The following is a 16,718-nucleotide window of genomic DNA, read 5'->3' as shown; positions in this document are numbered from 1 at the left end:
TTTATCCGATGTAATACATCCTACACCACCTTCCTCTATAAATCCTTCTTACACCTGTTCAGGTGGAACGGACACGTTTTATTGCCAATGAACTCCATCTGACTCAGCAGACAAATATGAGAATCCAAAGTCTTCCAAATATCATACAGCTTGAAGGTTTGTACTGGGATGAAGAGGACCGCGAGTACAAAGAGTATGTCCGAGAAATATAATGGAGTGGTCTAGTCTCCTAAGACCAGTGATTGGTCCAAAGCAGTAGAGTTTCAAACAAGTTCGGGCTCAGCTGTAGTGGTAAGCTGGAGAGCAGAGAGTGAGAGCCCATGGGAAGCTGAGCACGGAGGAGAAGAATGCGAGAGAGGTCCCAGACACCAGGACTCCTCATGTTACTGCTGTGGGAGGCCTTCAGGATTTCATTGCACCGGCGAGCGATCCTGGGTAAAGGACACCCGGCCGGGAAGGATCAGATGTAAAAATAAACCCCCTGTCAACCGTGATCGGAGACTCCAGAGAAGCAGCGGAAGCTCGGAGAACACTGTATCGACCTCGGCAGGAGAAACAGGTAGGTGGGTTGCTCAGGAGCTGCACAAGTTGCTGAAGGCCCGGGTTGAGCAAGTGAACAGCAAAGAGGGTCTGGGGCCCCGAAGAAATGCTCCAAGAGTTGTCTACTTGGCAGGAGAGCGAACCAAGGAGACAAGCCTGTTGTACGAATCAAGGGCCCCTACCCCAAAATAAGAGATCTGGGACCCTGAAACCAACCAGAAAGAGTGGTCTAAAAATATAAGACTAACCTAAGTGTTTATAACACAGTAGTACATGTCTGGGACCCGCACCCATATGAGCATAATGGAAAGTCAAAGCCTTTGAAGGAGGAAAAACTCAAGTCAACATTTTCTGAGTCTGGGCTCCCTCCATACAAGAGAATAGAAACCAGGATGTCTATGACTCCAAGACTGATAAAGAGAATTTCCTCATTTTTAGAAGACCATAAACTGGCAGGATGACATTAGCGAGATCAAAAGACAATCCTTCATATACAATACAGTACTAAAGGAGAATAAGACGTCTAGGGGAAAGGAGCACCACCCTAGCCTTGGAACTTTGTATTTTGGAACATTAATTTCTTTATTATTTAACTACCAGCAAAGCAGAAAACTTTTCTGTTTAGCAAACATACTATGAACACTTCGTTTTGGAGCAAAGACGTTAATTGCAAATGAAGTAGGGTTTTTAAACACGACAGTGGCCAACTCTATAGTTTCAGACTGCCTGACTATTTCACTAGTTTCTTTTGACATAGGGAAAAGCCTCCTAGAAAAAGTGACAGAGGCCTTTTTTAACCTTTTTATTATTTAATAAAAGTATTTTCCCAAAAGCATGCCACTTTGTGTCTGAGTCTTGCTTCTGACTCCTTACAACATATAAAGGAGGATTACACTATCCATGCAAATCAATTGATGAATTCATTAGTAAAACGTTTGGCAAAAAGAGCATGCTTTACAATAAGAGAAAGTATATTTCACAAAAAAGGAAATCCAGAAAAGATTATGCCACAGTGTGTGCCACCACTTTTTCTAGTGGCACAAAAAATCAAAACAACTGTTTTGCCTGTTAGTCAAAACATGTTATAATTGTCCAAATGCACCCATTTTCGCATTGGAAGGGGATGTGAACATTATAGACAAATGCTAAACATACAGAAACAAAACAAACTAATGCCGTAGCTACGAGTTGGAATTTACAGAAAGCTCCTGTTGTGGGACATTGTCCATGTAGAACCTGTGCCACGTACACAAACAATGAGACATGATTTATTCAGGACTCATTTACTAACACCAAAATGCCATGCATGTGATCAATTGCCATGTGCCAAAATGTCCATTGGGATGACCACTAAATCTGTATCCATCAGAATCATAGAACACTGGTCAAACATTTCCAACAAGACATTACATGCACCATTGGTTTGACATTTGTTTCTATTCCACCATACTGAGAACGACCTAGAATTGTGTAAATCCAGATACTAAAAACCTTTCAATGATAAATAGATTATAAAGACAAGTACAGTGGATCTATAGATTATAAACACGTTACAGACCAGAATGAAGATTTATATTGGCGGTCCCTAATTTGTTGATATTCCAAGTACACATGTGGGAAGTAGTAGGGTCTATAGGTTTTAGGATCACACTACCTTATGCGATGAACCAGGAATGGGACGCAGACACAGAGGACTTAGTGATTGCTAAAAACGTTTATTAGGGTTGAATAATGCCTCATTGCCCCTGCTCTATTTCCCTAGTTCAACCAAAAACTAAGAGTCTGTCCTGCATCAAAATGTCCTATGTCCAAAATCCTATCCTAGCCCTCACATTCCAAAAGTAACTAAGGTGCTAAGGGTATTGGTTTGGCCTTCAAAGTGCACACATGTTTAAAGTTCCAAAAGAAAAGGATAGCTCCAACAAAAAGGTTCCAAATGGAAAGTGTTCACAGTTCCAGGGGATGGGTCCCTTCCCCAGGCTTCTCTCCACCACAAACAATAGTTCAACAAGAATAACTAAGTTCTTTATAGGCCAAGAGGATTAGCTCCCTCTCTTGGCATTTACAATTTACTTCACAGACTTGGCGTTGCCTAGAATACTCTCCTGCCAGGGCTTTCTCATATCACTCTGTTCACAATCCCAAGGGCATGGGTCTTCTCTAGTATCCTCTTCACACACGTTACTTTACCTGGTATATTACCTGCCAGGGGTTTCTCAAATAATTCAACTCTCTCTCTCAACATGGATGTGTGTCCCAGACTCACACGGTTCCTCAGGCCGCAACCTGTTATAAATAAACAATTAAATTCAACCTTTTCCATGCATTCAACATGCAATAGGTCGGAAACCCTTCTTGCAACTCTCTTCCTGGGCTTCTCTGCCTTTCAGCTCTTTCCCTGGTGAGCAGCAATCCTACCGAAGCGCCCCGCATCCCACCTTCCCCAGATGGGCTCAGCGGCTGCGTTTGGCTGCTTTGTTCTTCCTTGTGTCGTACTGTGAATACTGCAGTTCGCCGGTCGATCGGGAGAACAATCGGCCTTTTCTCCACTCTCTGTCTTGTTACTGCGGTGCTCTCAGCCCTACCACAGCAGAGCACCAGCTCTTTTGCTCCTTCCCCTCAGGGACACCTGGAATCCTTTATCGCCAGGCAGCGGGTTACCTGCTCCTTCGCCTGTCACCAAGTTCCCAGTCTCTCTCTCTCAACGCCCCCCTCGCCCATCCAAATAGAGCGCAGTGTGGGCATCCATGCTCTAGTGATCTTCATTGCTCCATTCTTCCTCTTGGTCCCAGTATTCACAAAAGATTCATATGGGATTGATACTTTTTGTCATTTTATTTTCAGGATATTGTAAAATGTCTGCAGCAAGTCTGGTAGGTTGTTCAAGGGGATTACTACAATATGCCATCAAGGCATGAAGAATGGAGGGGGGTATCGCTAAAAGGAAAAGTGGGATACCAAGTCTAATCTGATGATGCCCATCTCTCCCCTGAGGGCTGCCCCCGCACCCTATGTGGTTCTCCCTCATATAGCCGCCCCCAGGATCAGGTAGCAGCTGCCATTCCCTGGTCATATGGGAAGAGGCTCAGTCTGGGAAAGGAGTGATGACATCATTGGATTTATGCTCAGGGAACATTTTGATTTGAGACTTTACTATACTGGCCTCAGCGGACGATCATCTGGGAACACCACTAGTTTTACCCACATGCATTTCAGACACAATGAGCACATTTCTTCACTGAACGTGCCAGGGTACCAATGAACGGGCAGCTTCTATGCATGATGGGGTTACAAGTTTGCAATTCTTTTATAGGCATACTACGGAAGCAGTAGCTTAACAAAAATTGGCTACTACAAATAAATAAATCGAGAGACCACCAATACTGGTAAAGATGGTTTACATGTAACACACTTGTCATTTACATTATATTCATTAATAAGTGACTTTGATCACTTTTTGCCTTACAACATTGTTGACAGTGTCTACACGTGATAACTGCTTGTGGTGCATTGTATTTCATTCTTTAAGATGTATCCTTTTTAGAAAGCTTTCAAGAGTAGATTAACAACTATTCTAGGTGCATTTAAGGAGTTAGCAATTCCACTTCTCCCTTCATTACAGGAGCACACCTCCCTTGATGATTTCACCCAGCTATTTAGGATGGCTACAAACTCTGCGTTTGATACTCTGGCCGCTCTTAAAGCAGCAAAAATAAATAAATCTACAAATCAAAATAAATGGTTCTCTGAAGACATTCTGGCCGCTAGACGCATTAAACGAAAAGCGAAACACCTCTGGAGAAAAGCCCTGTCAATAGAAACCATGTATAGCTACAAACAGGCTGTTAAACTCTATACAGAAATAATCTTTAATGCCAAAGCAAAACACTTCAACAAAAGAATTCACCAAGCAAAGTCCCATTCTAAAGAAATATTTACCATCCTACAGGAGCTAAAAAGTGCCCCAGTAAATAGCCAGGAAAAAGAAAGTAATACTTGGTGTCAAGCAATTCATGATGGGTCATCAATAAAACCGAAAAACACCCAACAGGCCATTGAAGAACAACTTAAGACTTTCTCCAATCGTACTTTGACACCAGAGCCTGCGGCCCACCATGCCCAAACTCCTCCCTAAGTCTTTACCTTTGAAAGGGTATTAGAGTTGGACGTCCTTGAAATCATTCATAAACTGAAGCCCTCCGCATGTAAGGATGTCTTTCCAGCTAAGCTCTTCAAGGACTTTGCGGAGACTCTAGCACCTTGGGTTCTCCATTTCATGAACTAGTCTTTTGATGAATCTTATGTCCCACATAACATCAAAGAGGCATGGATCACTCCACTTATAAAGATAATCTCGATCCCTCAATTCCAGGCAATTTCAGACCAATTACTAATGTATCATTTTTACTAAAGATAATAAATAAGACTGCATATCAACAATACGAACAATTTGTAGAAAAAAATAACATTCTTGCAGATGAACAATCAGGCATTCGTGCAAATCATGGCACTGAAACTGCTCTCCTAGATCTCCAAGATCTTCCGGCAAACATTGCATCAATTGTTGAAAATTGAAACCCAGCTCTAGATCTCTCCTCAGCGTTTGATCTGATTGATCACAATCTCCTCGCCGAAAGACTAACAGTTAGTAGATGTTCTCTCGCTGCAGCAGACTGGTTTAAATCCTTTCTGGGTCCCAGATTGGCGGCAGTGGTCAAGGGGGACATACCCTACTGCTATGTGGTGTCCGGCAGAGGTGCTGCCTATCGCCGCTACTCTTGAATGTCTTCTCAAAGCTATTTTGCGACATGCTATGAACCCTGGGTGTCAGGTTTACGAATTATGCCGATGACACCCAGTTGGTGTTTTTGCTGTTGGGAGACTATGAAAAGGATGCACAGAGTAAGAGGTATTTTCTGCCATACAAAAATGGATGGCATCTAACTCGCTGGCCCTCAATGAAGCAAAGACAGAACTAATGATACTTGCTACCCCCCCCAGAGACTTAAAGGATCAATACCAAGGTTTTAAAATTAACAATAACACTATCATGGTATCAAACTGCGTAAACGCGCTAGGAATCTTTATGGACTCTCATTTATCCTTTAAAAGGCATGCGTCATACCTAAAATCTAGGTGTGCCTTTTTCTCCAATCTTCTCTGGCAAATTCGCACATATTTATCCAAGCCCAATCTTGCCATCATTGCGAACGCTATAATAAATTCCAAATTGGACAATATAAGAAAAATGCAAACCATCCAGAATGGAACAGTTAGGTCAGTCAATGGACTCAGCCGACATCCTAAGGTTTCTACAGCCATGAGGAATCTTCACTGGCTCCCGGTTGGACAAATAATAAAATTTGAAGGCGCAGTGATGATCTTTAAGTCTCTAGTGGGTGCCCCTCCAAACCATCTCTCTGACAAGATAAAGGAAGCTCCCATAAGGAGAAATCTGTGATTTAATAACGATGATCTCCTGCATCCCTTTCAACTTCTAAAAAGAGTCGGCAGTACGAACTTCTATTTTTGGGCCCCCATGGTTTGGAACTCTATCGCCCTCTCCTTAAAGAATTGTGGATCAATCAAAATATTTAAAAAGCAGCGTAAGACCTGGCTCTTTACTGAGGATGTAGAGTAACCTTCTACTCTTCTATTCTGACATCCGGGAAACCAAATCTTTGCTGTCCTTTTCGTTGTATACATGTCTGTCTGTCTTTGTGAGCGCTCTTGGGCGAATGAGTTCTATATAAAAACAAATATAGATCGATCGATGGATTCTACAGTTTGTAAAAAAAAGTTAAAAATCAGAACCAACACCATACTGAAACACAAATTTAAATGTGATATTGTATTCCCAGATCGAATGCAGAAAGGGAACATACGACTCAGATATGGTGTCACACTGAAAAAGCCCAAGCCATATAAAGTCATGGCCATTGCGGATGAAACTTAAGTTGGCATTTTTTAAAGATACTATCTGGCGGAAGAGAAATTGCATTCACCAACTATATGAAAAATAGACAAGCTATGCTTTACCCCTGACATTGCTTAATGTTGTAATGAGAAATAACTATACCAGTTCACAATGGCCTAGACTTTGTATAACCTTTGTCCATGTGTTTTCTTACTAATCTGTGAATTTGTTGTTATTTTTATATACTATGAGTATTTGTGTTAAGTCTATGGTGTGCTGTTCCATGTAATATATTCCTTCTGGGATCTTGGATACAACTCAATTGCCCTTTGACTTTGCTTACAGTTTAATGCATTTTGAATTAAATTGTAGACAAATATTCTATTTCAAATGAGTATATATATATATATATATATATATATATATATATATATATATATATATTTTTTTTTTTTTTTTTTTTTTTTTAAAGCAGATGATTAGCCAACAAATTGCGCTCTGCCACATTACTGAGCTGGTGCTACCGGGCTAGAGCAGGCTACACTCAATATATGTTAAACAGAAGGGTAAAGGTGCTGGGGAGGAGAAAGCTCTCCCACAAACACCTACCAAAAAATGCCCAAGCACACAAGACTTCAAATTGTGTTCAAAATTTCATTTTATTTATCCAAAAAGAGTGAACATAGTATAAAAAGCATACATAACATATTATAAGTGTGCACTTATAAGTGTGCATATATAGGGGGCCTTCATTTGAAGGCTTATTTTACTATACGGAAGCGGGCATTGTGGTTTTAGGGCAGCAGCAGCACACATTCGTTTTAGGGCATTTTATGCCACTAGCGGGAAGTGAGCAGCACCGTGAAGACATTTTTTCTATCACGGTGCAGCATTAAATTAAATAGGCGCACTAGCGCTTTTACTTGTGGTCACTTCTTTTAACATTGTAAAGCAAGTGAAGGTGAAGGGCTGTTATGGCTTATCGTCAGCTGGCATACACCCAGTATAGTAATGGGGAATTAGGCAACTCATAAATGTGGGCAACTATGTATTTACACACTGAACAATGGCAGATTTGTTGCAATCAGAACCATAGAGTTCTAAACAATTAACTGTTAAGGTTTTTTTTCCATGTTATGCAACTGTCAACTTTTTTTACGTTATGTAAGCTGCACAGCTGTGCAGACCCAATCACCTTCAGTGCAAGGGTATAAAAACACAAGGAAACAAACGTTTGGAATCATACTAGCCTGAGGAAGCTCGCGAGTCGAGCGGAACGCGTGGCGTTTCCCACCCGCTGTGGGTGAGTGCTGCATGACACCTGGTCTGCTAAGGTATTGTTATGTATGCTTTTTATACTATGTTCACTCTTTTTGGATGAATAAAATGAAATTTTGAACACAATTTGAAGTCTTGTGTGCTTGGGCATTTTTTGGTAGGTGTTTGTGGGAGAGCTTTCTCCTCCCCAGCACCTTTACCCTTCTGTTTAACATATATGTCAAACTCTGATGTTAATCAGGCCAGGCGAGCGGCACTCTCCACAGTAGAGGGACGAAAAGAATCCATCCGGATACTGTGTCTTTGTTACAATCTTTATTTTAGCTCATCAAAACAAACACAGCTAAAAAGCTTTTTGGCAAATACAAGCCATAGAAAGTAAGGCTCTCCCAAAATGTGAAAAAACATTGACGCGTTTCGCGGCAAAACTCGCCGCTTGTTCACAACCTAAAATCCCTGCAGCACAGGTGTTTTTTTAAAACATTCAAACAGAAAGCAATCTGCCAGTGATTGGCCATAGTAAGGTAAATACAAAAGAGGAACTGTTCTAGTAATATATTGCATTACTGGCTGGCAAATCCCTCCCGCCATCTTTGAATGGTTTTGCCATCATTTCCGTGCACCATGTACAAATATAAGTAAACAGGAGTTTCAACAAAACCCCGCCTTTTTGCACATCATGTTGACTAAAATACAAAGTGTAGCATACCGTATCTCATGATTGATTTTGAAGCCCCATTCAATTTATTATTCTCTTTCCCCATCTCTATATAGAGGAATAGTATAGAACTATTTGTCATGACCCAAGAGAGACGAATCATTGCGCAACATGAAATGCCTTTGGCAGAGTGATTACAACCCGTTTAAAGTGCTATGTGCAGGATCGTATAGCATTATTTATTCCGTCCAGGGCGGAAGACGGCTCGAGGGTTTTTGTGAATAATGCCTGAATTGGCTCTCGTTGTGTTGGCTACAGATGGACTAAAGTGCAATATTGGCATCAATAATAGAAAGTACCTCATATCTGGAACTAAATTTGATATCTAAAATGCAAAGCATTTTTGTTCCAAACGTGCAGGGTTGCTGTGCCCGCATTAAGTACTTAAAAGGTATCCAGTGCTTGACACATGTTTTTGCTAAAGTGCATCGTGCAAGAGCAATTATTGTAACTTAATCTGCAAGCAGTATTGGTATTAAAGAATATAAAATTCATGAAACAACATTAAAATCCTAAAGTGCAAAGTGTTTACAGCAGCATAATTCTTCTAAAGTGCAAAGTGCAAAATAGCAGTCATTACATAAGCGCTAATGGTGCAACATTATTCTATGATACAACATGCCAAGTGACAGCATCTCAAGTTGATCATCTGTATAGAGACCCCTATTTATATAGGAGGTTGTCAACCCCTTATGTTAAAGTGCATAGTGTCAATTGTCATCTGCTTTATTTTGGAGAAAGAAAGGAAATCTTTTCTATAAACCAATATCTGCTCTATATTCGTTACCGCTCTGTCATAGTCCACTAATAGCCAACTCGCCATTAAAATAAGCCACAAAGCTTTACACACTTGTCAACCTAAAAATAAAGTGCAATGTCCAGAGAAACAACCACCAAGTTAAAATGTGAACACAAAACGAGAATTAAAAACACTGTATATCAAACATTCCCTGTGCAAACCACTGCTGTTGGCAACAAATTGTTCTGATAGAAATATGGTCTTGATGTTTACATAGCCTCGGTTGCTGATCATGGATTTAATTTGAATACTGTTCATATTATGGGCTCAAAATCCTGCTGCACGGACCCATGTAGGGTGATAATGTTACTTATTGGCCCAAAAATGTGTAAAGTTCACTGGGCCCGGCATTTTAGTGGATATAGGCCCAGCTCATATCTTACTGCTGCTATAGTCTTGGCACCTTAACAACTCGCATCTGAAACATGCCTTCCAAATAAGGAAGAAAGTCTAAAATGCAAGCTGCATGGATCTCTATTCCATAGATCTTGGGGAGGAGTTTTCCCTCATAGTATTTCAAAATGGCGATCACTGTGATGAACTCTCCAGACTTAAGAGTCCGCCCTGCTTCGTTGATTAGAGCGTGCATATTGTTTTTCTATTAATTACATTTGTGACAACAACAACAAATGTAACGTTTTCAGGTACACTTATTTGTTGTTCTTCCATCAAAGCTACCTCTTCAGTGGAGCTGTTCAAAATGTAGCACAAACTGCATCTGCTAAACCACTTCACCCTCCTATCCAAACTAACCGTCCAACCAGCCTCTACTGCATTCGAGCCACTGGACCTCTGCAAGTCATAAGCAGGACTCAGATCAAAGGACATGGTTTAAATTGAGTTTTATTTAAATTAAAAGAAATCGCCTCACTGACCACGCTACTAAAAGGGAGTAGGGAGTTCCCTTCCTAACAAAACTAAACTAAGGTGCACGTCGACAGTCCAAAATTAAAATTAGTCCTCGGTCCAAACCTATTCACTAAACTAGCCCTATCACTTAGAAAAACATAATATAAAATAGGTTGAGTGCCCTGCATTCTGGATTTTTCACCACAATCTCTCTCGGGTATACCAAGAATCCTTCCTGGGGGAGGATCCAATAATTATCAGTAAATAACATTATCCTCAAAGAAACAGTTCTTGGCAGTCTATAAACGTTACCCAAAAGTTAGTTCACACAAAAAGGTCTCAAGTGCCTGAAAAATAAAATGGCAGAATTTCTTTAAACGGAGGGATATTTCCCTGATTCCTCCCCACCACCTTGGTTTATCTCTCCCCACTTTAACCAACTGTTGGGTGCCTCCATGCTCCCCTGGTATCTGCTCTTCACTTTGGATTCCTCAGTCCCAATGTCTCACTTAACTCTCTGGGGTACCTGCAACCCCTCTTTCCATCTGGCTCTTAGTTCTTGTGGGTTCCTGTGGCCCTTCTGGAGGTTTGTACTGCTCAGGTTTCTCAGGCTCCCGCAATCCTTTTTCTTATATGTTGTTCTTTCGCTTCTCACGTCCGTGACCCTTGGATGGGGTTAGAGTAGTCTGTTCCTCTACCCCACTCGTTCTTACCTCTCCTCTCCTCCCTCCAACCTAGGCAGCACACATACCTGCTGTGTTGCATGGCTTGCTCTGTGTGGGTTCATCTCATCAGCAGCAGTAGCGCTCTCCGCATCTTGCCGCTCTTCCGCACTGGATACTAGCGGTGTTCACGTTGCACTCCTTTCAGCACTCTCTCGCTGGTTGGCTCGACTTGAGAGCAGAGGACCCAGTCCTCCCTTTGTTCCTGGACTCGGCGTCTGTTTGCAGGCTGTGGGCACACCACGTCCAGTACATGGTCTCACTCCCAGGTACAGTTTGCTTTAAAGGGCCTCTGCCACTCAGGCCCTGCGCTCTGCTTAGTTGGGCAGCGGCTGCGTCTCCCTCAAGCATCTGCTTCATCCCACGCTACGTCCGGCTGCGCTGGGCTGCGCAGCTCTGCCCAGACCGAGTGTCTCACGTCAGAGGTTCGGCTAGACGTTGAGGTTCTCCTCCTCCATTCAAGGCTTGTTACCCCTTTATTCTCGCTCCAAGATTCAAATGGGGAGGATTGTTCACTACCGGCTGTCAAGCCTGTAGAAAGTTCAGCACTACCTTGGGCCAAACACAGAGGTAACATCAGTGTTACCATGAACACAACACATATATGCGATGTCAGGCTTTCTTACTCCCATGTAGGCAGATACTACTTTAGGTAAAGGGAGTTCCCTGTGGGAATGGGAGTGGGGGGATTACTCCCAATGGAGTCCTGCTAACTCAAACCGCTAGGGAGGGTTTTGCTAAGCAGTCTCACCTCCCTAGCCTCGAAGCTTGTGGCCCCCATACAGATGAAGGGACAAAGTGTCCAGATTTGTCACAGACCACTATGTAATTTGTAAACATTGGCCTCATGGTATCAATGTAAAATACATTATGTTCTTCACTCACTCTAACTGGTATATTCTCACTCTTAACTGTTCACCTACCGATATATGTCAAACATTGCTCTTATGTAAAGGCACCTTACCCTATGACTGCTTCCGCTCTCTGTTAGTGCCTACTTTGTACGTCATTTCTGTTGGAATTGGAACACTGATCTTCAATGCATTAAAATACATGAATGTTTAAAGCCTGTGATATTGCAAAGCTGCTGGTACATGGCTCGACAGTACTGCACAGTGCCATGGAACATAGATGAAAATAGTTCCATACCCAAGCGCATAATCAGAATGGCCAGTGTTTGTCCATGTATCATGGAGCAGGCTGCCCCCTTAAAAAAGAGTAATACTACATATGAATCCAGCAGATAGATGGAGAAAATATCAACGCACTAGGCAGGGTAGCCTAAAGGTGCTCTTACATGCAACATTTTACAATTCTAGCCCCACAGTGGGCATGGCTTCAAGGAAATGGCTTATCTTAAGCACATACAAGCCATTTTGCCCCCTTTTCAGGGAGATTGAAAGCATCTTCCTTGTGTTGCATGTCTCCCTCTTTAACTGTATTAGCTGTTTTAACCTAGGATGTAGGGAGGGCAATGTTGCATCACTTTTGTGATCACAAAATGTAATAGTCCGTGTTTAGACATGAATGTTGTGCCATCTGTTAACCACGTGTGGTACCGGACTGAAAAAGCAACATGGAAACAAAACATCAACTTAAATGCACCAATCAACAATTCTCTCCCCAATGTAGACAGTTCCATCAGGGACACAAAAGTGAAGATAAAAAATGTACCAGGCAGCATAAAAACAGAACTTAAGCCCTATAAAGCAACATTCATCATATCCCAAACCAGTATAAGAGCTCCACTGGCCCTTACCAAAAGGCTCCTGTTGGAATAGAGGTTTTAGCAGGATGCAATGGTTAGGCAAGACCAAGCATATGACCAACACCCGAGTCCTTCTCTTTTTACATATCATTAGCTCCCTCTGGCAGCAAGTAAAGCTCGCTCACGCCAAACCTAAAAACGCACTGTAACACTCAAGGCACGTTACAAGCAATCACCTTTTCAGTAACGTTTGTAGAATAACCCCAAATAACATACAGAAATGTAACAAAAAGACAACAGCTTTAAGCATATAAGACTTTTCTCCAGCTTTCTCCTCGATGAGCCAGCTGTCCGAGTAACTGATTTTAAATCTTGCTGTTTTGTGCCACTACTCTGCATCTTTTCCCACGGGTATAGTGCTGCAGGCTTGCATTGTGAATCTCACTGTTTTGTGCCACATGGCCTTCCCACACAGAGTGGCCGCAATCACATCTATTGTACTCTCACACCTAGACTATGCCAACTCCCTATACCTTGGCGTCCCTGCATCACAACTTCGAAATCTCCAATGGGTTCAAAACACTGCAGCAAGGCTCCTTCTTGCCCTAGGACCCAGAGAACACATCACTCTTGCCCTTTGTGTTCTTCTCTGGATGCCAATCAGGCAACAATTTAACTTAAAGGCAATGTGCATCGCCCACCGGGCTCTGCCTAACACAGGCCCAGAATATCTACAACACAAGCTCATACCCTACCAGCCCACCAAAAACCTGAGATCAGGCACAGCTCGCCTTCTCGTCATCCCAATCGCTATAGGGGGATCTGCTTTCTCTGTCCAAGCTACCACCATCTAGAACTCGATTCGTTTTAGCATCACCCCATAGAGGATCACCTCGCATTCCGGAAGGCACTCAAGACCTGGCTCTTCCCTTCTGCATCTTGACTGACCTAGTCACCACCTGGTTATACATGTGCAACAATTTACTACTCTACTTCATAACCCACATCACCTCTGCCATTAGAATGCAGCTGTGTCCCACGAAAATAAAAATGGGTCCAGCTGGGCACATAATCAGTGTCCTTGACACGCCTACCCTCCTGACAGCCTATTACAGCACCCATCAACTCATCAGATCTCCATGGGTCGATAGCAGGGACCTAGCAAACCCTGACTACTTTCGTGCTGGCTAAAATACACATGCATTCTAAAAATCCTCCTTTAAATTCTCATACCTCAGACCTCCAAGGGCATTTACCCCACAGTGCTTTGAAGCCATGCCAATGGCAATAGGCGCTATTCAAATGCCATATAGCATAAGATAACATTTGTGCTCTCAATCAGGCCATACACCAACATGTACAACAATGGTCATTTTCAAATAACAGGACTAAAATAATTGCTGCCCTGATGAAACCTTGCATTGATAATACGCTGAAGTGGCACGCCTTTAATACTGTAAAGGTCATGGCCATTTGTTCTTTTTAGCCATAGTTGGGCAATGTCCGGAAGTGAAAAAACCCAGAATAAGAATATTAACCTAAATAACGATATAAGCCCACATGTTTGTCTTGCCTAAGCACATATGACATCTGTGGGGAATCACTCTTTATTTCGTACTGGATGTGCAATATGCGTTCTCATCGCTATCCAATACAAAGACAGGTGTCACCAGCCGAGCCCATCACAGAAATGCACTAAAGAAGAAATACCAAAATGTGCATATATTCATTACACACCCAACCAATCTTTCTTCTTCCACTTGGCAACCAACTATTTCTGTTCCATCCAAAGAAATTAAGTCAATAAATGTAATAAAATAACTCCTCTACAAATACAGGAATTTACGATTTTTTAAAAATATTACAGAAGTCTCGGGCCCCACAAAGGTATCCCTGCAGAGACCAAGTTTAAGATGCAATGTCAAAACTAAAGAGGTGTAGAACACTAACTTGTATACCTTCAATGAACTATAACACTGATCTTTAAAAGTTCCATGGTGGGTTTGTGGATGCCCGGGTCTAAGAGGATGACTTTGGAGACCATCCTGCAGTCATCTGATGATCATCAAACTACATTAGAAGTCAAGGCCACATCATCAGACGTCTTCACGTTGCTAAAGTCATCAGCAAATGTTTCAGAATGGTGGGTGATTATTTGGGGATGTGCTTAGGATGACTATGACTTAATGATTATGCTATCATCCCTATTTTAGAAAACTTTGTTCCTGATGATTTTAGGATGACCTGCTGATCACTTCAAGAGCTTCGCCATGAAACCTGTTTGTTCTTGATGATTGGGGATGACTTACTAATTATTTCAGAGCATCAGAATTTGTAGGATGATTTGCGGACTAATACCGATTGCCATTGAGCTTTTGCCTAGTTGCATGTGTGCTGAATGATCCCCAATGTGGCAAGGGTAAAGCTTGAGACTATGTTTGGCCAAAGCGGAAGCCAGAGGCCTAAACATAGCATGCACCCTCAGGGTGAGAATATTTTGCGATCCCAGTCAAAAGCAGGAGCCCGGCTCCCACACAATCAATACATTTCCATGCTGACTGCACCAATTTACACCAGTATTCACATATATTAATTCACACAATATGACTTAAGAGACCACCCTGGAGTCCTCTGATGATCATTGAACTACACTGGAGGAGAAGGAAAGGGTGCATGGGTTTTTTCCTGTTTCTGTAGTCATTAGCCCCAGAATTGCTTATGAGCAAGTATTGTGTTAAATACCAGTAGCTCCAGAGCAGATACTGTGCACGCCATTGTTGTCGCTGAGCAGGTATTGTGTCTGTAGTTATAAGCCCCAGGGCATGTATTCTGTCATATGTAACGGAATAGCAGGTATCAAACGTCATTAATTCCAGGGCAGGTACTGTGCTGCAATCGGAATCCCAGATCCGGTACTGTGGCTGTAATTATTTGCCCTAGGGCAGGTATTGTCAAATGTAGCTGATGAGCAGGTACGTACTGTATCGAAAGTCATTAGCTCCAGAGCAGGTATTGTGTCTGCACTCATTCGCTCAAGCCTTTACCATTAAGCGCTAGAGAAGGTACTATTCTGCTACTATTCATCAGAGCGTTGTTTCTATGCCTGCAGCCATTAGACCTAGAATAGCCACTGTGCCTGCCGTTATTATCCACAGAAGCGTCATTAGACCCAGAGAAAGGACCGGATCTGCAGCCATTAGCCCAGGGGAATCATTGCTTTCAGAGAAGGCACTGGAACTGGAGACAGTAGCACGTCTGGAATCATACGCCGGCACAGTTATATATACATCTCGTCGCTGACACCAGACCACGGTCTGTGTAGTGGCTACACAGCAGATACTGCGTCTGCAACCATTCCAGAGACTGAACTGTACCGTAAATGAGCTTCGGAGCCGCTACTCTGCCTACAATACCAACAACAGGCTGCCCTGTGTAATTACAAAACCAGATGTTTAGAAAGTGACGTACGTGACGTACTTACAATTTTTTTTATCTCAACATGTGTGAGTAGAATACAACGAATCAAATATTCAGCTGCAGCCGCTTACTTCAATGTGCATTTCTAGAGGTAGCAAAAGGGCTCCTCTTACCAATATAACAACAAAGGGGTGAGAATGAACTAGAGTTAATGGACGCTAAATGAAATTCCTTTTTTTTTGTTTGCCATATACAATTCATTACAACAGCTGGATCGCATCCACTCACCTGATGCTGCCTGGAAATAGAAACGGAGCTTTTAATAAAGGGAAGCCTTGCGTTGCTTTCTTTATCAATTGGAAAACATATTTAAAGTCCTTATGAGACCCGATAGTATTGTGTGTCTGTTTAAAAGTTTGCCGTCTTTTTCTGAAATGCCTTTAAGATGCTATGACGTATAGACGTTTTTCACGTAGGCAGCTACGTGTTTAGGAAGAGAATCAGGGAGGAAGGAGATGCCTTATGTTGCTTTCATTATTTATGAAAGCCCCCCCCCCCCAAACAGAAGTAATGTATGGCCGTGCAGCCAATCCGAGTGGCCGTGCAGCCAATCCGAGGAAATTTGAGGGCAGGTGTTTTTTTGTGCAAATTCGGCTGCCGGCAAGTCGGATTTATTTTTTGCGTAAGCGTACTTGCATGTTTTCCACCTCCAAGTGGCAGTGGCTTTTTGCTGTATTCATGGGCTTGTATCAAAACTGTACAGACAGTGC

At 42.3% G+C, this 16,718-nt stretch overlaps 1 protein-coding gene across 4 annotated transcripts in view; it reads right to left on the bottom strand.

Annotated features, from left to right (window-relative positions):
* The window catches only part of KIDINS220 (kinase D interacting substrate 220), a 1,499,978-nt gene extending 1,483,623 nt beyond the window's left edge, over positions 1-16,355 (bottom strand). For all 4 annotated transcript variants that reach the window (XM_069606010.1, XM_069606012.1, XM_069606011.1 and 1 more), the window contains exon 1: positions 16,237-16,355. The gene's annotated coding sequence lies outside the window, so the exon portion shown is untranslated. The remainder of the gene's footprint in view (positions 1-16,236) is intronic.
* Between the last annotated feature and the right edge of the window lie 363 nt (positions 16,356-16,718).

The sequence above is a fragment of the Ambystoma mexicanum genome, chromosome 4p, assembly GCF_040938575.1.
Source record: "Ambystoma mexicanum isolate Mex_15411 chromosome 4p, UKY_AmexF1_1, whole genome shotgun sequence".
Classification (NCBI taxonomy): domain Eukaryota; kingdom Metazoa; phylum Chordata; class Amphibia; order Caudata; family Ambystomatidae; genus Ambystoma; species Ambystoma mexicanum.
The sequence above is the reverse complement of the archived record's forward strand: the minus strand, read 5'-3'. Positions and strand labels throughout refer to the sequence as shown.